Below are 5,279 nucleotides of genomic sequence, written 5' to 3'. Positions count from 1 at the left end.
TTTAGATAGGTGGCGCATTCAGACCTGATATGACCATATCCTTCACATTCATGACACTGCACTCCTTTATTCTGACCAGATCTTTCTTCTTCTTTGGTCTTCCTCTGTGAATTAGAAGGCTTGGGTTTGTTATCGAACTTCATGTCCTGGACATTAGGCCTGGTTCTTTTGTCAATTTTTCTCAATGCTCTGTTGAATTTTCTTGCTAGCATGGCCAGAGCCTCTGAAAGATTTTCACCCTCACAATCTTCATCATCACCTTCATCAGTGTTTGACACAAAAGCAATACTCTTATTCTTCTTCTCAGATTTTCCACTCAGTTTCAACTCAAATGTCTGCAAAGAGCCAATAAGTTCATCAACCTTCATGTTCTCGATGTCTTGAGCCTCCTCAATTGCAGTGACTTTCATAGCAAACTTCTGAGGAAGAGATCTCAAAATCTTCCTTACAAGCTTCTCATCTGACATAGGTTCTCCCAAAGCAAATGAAGCATTAGACAAGTCACGGACACGCATGTGGAATTCTGAAATAGTCTCTTCTTCAGTCATCATCAAATTTTCAAATTGAGTAGTAAGCATCTGAAGCCTTGACATCCTTACTCGAGTAGTTCCTTCATGTGCAGTTTTCAGAATTTCCCAAGCATCCTTTGCCACAGTACACGTATTGATCAGCCTAAACATATTCTTGTCAACTCCATTAAAGATAGCATTTAGAGCCTTTGAATTTCCAAGAGCAGCTTCATCTTCAACACTGGTCCATTCTTCTTCAGGTTTTTCCACAACAGTAGTAGAGGTGCCTTCAACCTCAGCCTTAGTGGGGTGCTTCCAACCCTTGACAATAGCTTTCCAAGTCTTGTTGTCAATTGATTTGAGAAAGGCTGTCATGCGAACCTTCCAGTAGTCATAGTTAGTACCATCCAGAATGGGTGGCCTATTGACTGATCCTCCCTCCTTGTTATCCATGAGAACTTGAATCAAACTCCCTGGAGCTCACCCAACCAGAACAGGGTGCCTGCTCTGATGCCAATTGTAAATTCAGGTTCCCTCTGATCCGATTGTCCTGCACAATGCTGGGACGAGAGGTTCGACAACTACTTTACAGTAAAACAAAACTTAACAGCAGAAACAATAACACACAGTAATTGTTAACCCAGTTCAGTGAAAACTTTCACCTACGTCTGGAGGGTTTGCACCCAAAGAAAGGAAATCCACTATCTCAAGATTCAGGAATTACAGACACTCATGAACAACTCAGTTCATAGTTCACTTCCTAATCTACCCGATGTATTTCTACTTAGAATCTCAACCTAAGTATGAGAGCCCCTCTCGCTTTCTCTCAATCACTGCCATAGTGATTGGTTAACACAATAAACAAGTAGAGTTTGAACGCAATCAAACACACAGAATCTCTCTTTGCTTTATAGAATCAGTGAGCAAAGACAGATTCACAACCAACAAAGGACAAAGCACAATTAACAAATCCTAAAACACTCGATCTCTCTCTATCAGCTTCGACACCTTCATGTTTTAGGTCTTTATCCTTTTATAGACTTCAGCAGCGGTAGCATGGGCTTTAGGGTTGGCACGGGCTGAAGAAACAGATTGCAGTAACAGCAATTCAAAACGCAATCTTGATAGATTCGGTTTCTTATTGCACAAGTAAAGATAGAAACCAATCTTTTAACAAAGATTGTTTCAACAAATAACAACCCAACAAATAAACCCTTCTGGAATAGCTACTTGCTCCTCAAGTAACTCAAAAACATATCTTCAGTAAATCTTCCGAGGGCCCACAACAGAAACACAAGCTGAGGACTGATGCCCTAGCTTCACGAGATCAGATGCCACGACATCTGCTTCGACAAATGGTTGTTTTGACAAAATGCATGGCAACATGTTCCAACATATGTTATTAACTCTGTATAGAAGACGTTAGCAGTACCAAGGATGCCAAGATGATGATCGAAACCTTTCAGCCAATGACCCTCAGCGTTGCGGATCACACCCCCACAGCTGGCGGTCAAATTACTACTCAAAGCTCCATCCACATTAATCTTCACCCACCCCACATCCGGCTTAAACCATCCTAAAACTGCAGTGTTCCCAACGGTGCAATCAAGGACTCCATGCACTTGGCCTTGTAAGTTCGTCAAAGCAGAGGGCAAGGGGGAGAGCGACGTTGTCTGCTCCATTCCCAGGGACTTCATCAAAGGCCAAATGTGAGTAGTGTTGTAAGGAATTTGACAGAAAACCCAATCGTTCCTCATCCGCCAAATCACTGAGAGAGCCGCAGCAAAGAAGCGTCCCCAGTCAATCCCTCTTCTACCTCGAAAGCTACCGGTTATGTTGTCAGTTACCCATGTCATCCAATCTGAGATGAAGAAGTTCCCTACCATGCAACCCAGTAAGGAAGAATCCTAGAAGGACCGAATTTCGCTACACTCGCGAAAGAGGTGGGCATAGCTTTCCGTAGAAGTTCTGCATAGTGGGCAAAGATCACTACTGCTCATATGTCTTCTGACCCTAATCTCATTAGTCAGGATACCATTATTGCATAAAGGCTTTAACTCGTTGTGGGCCTTGTAAACGCCAAATTGCTTTCCAAAGGCTTTAACTTGTATTTTTAATCAAACAAACTTAATTATAAATTTGTTCCTTCGAAATAAGATAAGGAAACGAACCAGGATAAAACGTGATTCAGCCAATTTACTTTTTTTTTATAAGTCAAATGAATATATTGAAATGAAGTACAAGGGGTAATTCAACCCAATACAACAGTATAAGAGTATAAGAAAAAGTAGAAAATAGAAAATTCAATGCAAAGAGAGCAGCAAAAACAAACACTTCTCTCACAAATAACCCCCGCTCTCCTTGAGGAAAGACATTAGAAACCAAGCCTTATTAAAACCTTACCAGGAAAAACCTCATTGGGAAAACCTGGTGAAGGAAAAAGAGTGCCAGTTTTCTAACATCAAGAGGAAACCCCAAGGAGAATTACAACACAAGCCCAACCTCATCTTCTACAATTGCTATCAGATATTGGTGTCCATCCCACAATCTATCCAAGCAATTCAGTTGCTCCAAATCACTTAGACACATAATGCAACTTTATATTGAATCATGAGTCTTTATATCCTCCACAAGCTAAACGAAAGCCACCCTGCCACAACAAAAGGAACCCACAAGCCTTTAACTTCTTTATCCACATAGCTAGATTTCAAGTCCTATTATTGGGAACCTTAGAAAGTCATTTCAACCAGCAATTCAACCCATGACAGCCCACTGTTTATAAGGACAACAAACATATACGTGGATTCGATTTCCACTCACACCACGAGTATGAAAAAGCGTCCAGCCGAGTCCTTAGCCACCGCCAAGCTGTCACTTGAATCTGTTCTAAAATTTGATCCTTGTCTAGCACACCTCCATTGAAAATAACCCTGTTACACAAACACCAAATTAACCATAAAACTGCCATCCAAATTGCAGTTTCCCCTAACTTTTGAGCTTTACTCCTCCCAATTGAAGAGAACTGCAGTAGGTGAACTTTCAGGTGCGAAACTTGAGCAGTAAAAACACCCAACCAAGCAAAGCATTCATACCAGATCAACATTGATTCCGAACAAGAAAACAACAAATGTGAACCTGATTCTTCCGCCAAACCGCATAGTGGGAAGATTGCTTCCAATGCAGTGTGTAATACTTTTCGCTTGAACAGATTGTCGCAAGTTTGGATTTTCCCAGTAGAACTCTCCAGACTCCTCAAACCACCTCACCTCACGGCCCTGTATATTCCTCCTCCACCGGAACGCCCATTGCCATACTCCATTCACCCATTTGCCCATATTGTTCACCTGCTCTCTTTTTTGGCATGACAGGTTATACAAACGCCTAAAACGAAGCTCCAAGCACCCTGATCCCGTCCAATTCTCTGCCCATAATTGCGTTTCATTGCCTTCAAATATCGTTTTCTGCACACTTTCTTGAAACCACGGCCAACCATTATCCACAGTAATCGATTGGATTCTTTCCACCAAGATGACTCCCCACACGAGTTGATATTTTCCTTGACCACCCTACACCATAGACTATCCGACTCAGTCAAAAATCTCCAATTCCATTTCCCTAGTAGTACCATATTAAATAATCTCCAATCCTTAATGTCAAGCCCGCCATGAGCCTTAGGTTTGCACACCTCTGACCACTTTACCCAGCTAATTTTATTATCAGCTTCAGAGCCTCCCCATAAAAATCTTCTCATGATTCCAGTACAGATTGACAACACCCCAACTGGATTTTATAAAAAGAGAGGAAAAATAATGGAAGAGCAGATAAGACACTCTGAATGAGACATACCCGTCCTCCATTGGATCATATTATCTGATTGAGATAAAGTTTTGAAAGGCACCTCGTTCAAGTTCGGACTATCCCACTTTTATGCTGCAAATCGCTATTCAAAATATTTTTTAACCTCATCCATCACCTTTGTGGTGTCCTCCTCCCAAATTCCGTCAATCATCAACCCTACAATCGAATTTGAGCGCCTACGCCAATTGATTAAAGAGTGAAAGTACGTTGTATTTTGATCTCCCTCCTTTAGCCACTGAGATCTGGATTTTTGATACAAAAGAGACTCATGATGCTTGAGAACTGACCAAAACTCACCATGTTCGATCAGTCATGTTCCTCAATAGGGCAATGTAATGGCAGATTGTCTAGCTGGTTTGGGTGCGTCTCTGCAGTGTTCTGTTACTGAGCTTGTTGTTCCCCCTAGAGTGGTGTTGCCTCTCCTGTCTTTGGACATGAATGAGCCTTAATTTCGTCGTTTAATTTTCCTATGTAAAAAAAAAAAAAAAAAAAAGAGTTCAGCAAATTGAAAATTTTCATATTACAAAATAAACCAACCTATGTGGTGTGTGGGAATCTTTATTATAGAATTGCAACTTGCTAATGGCAGAAGATCCAATAATTATTTCCCTAGTGTACAAAGCCCACAATGTTCCTCAATTTTTAATAAACAATTTAGGTCAAGGTTTTAGCATAATATACATTAAATATCATAAAATATACTTTTATGTTGACGGTGGACAAATGACATTTTACACAATGGGATGCCTTGTTGATTAATAAAATAAAGAAATAAATAGCAACTAAGTTAGACTTTGTGCTTGAGATTCTTCTTAGTTTTTTTAGTAATACTGAATACGTCATTTGATAACTAAGAAATAGCATTAAAAATTAAAATACAAGAGGTCCTCTCAAACACTAGAGAATGTCATA

This window comes from Lotus japonicus, chromosome 1 (assembly GCF_012489685.1).
Source record: "Lotus japonicus ecotype B-129 chromosome 1, LjGifu_v1.2".
Classification (NCBI taxonomy): domain Eukaryota; kingdom Viridiplantae; phylum Streptophyta; class Magnoliopsida; order Fabales; family Fabaceae; genus Lotus; species Lotus japonicus.
Note: the sequence above shows the minus strand (reverse complement) of the source record.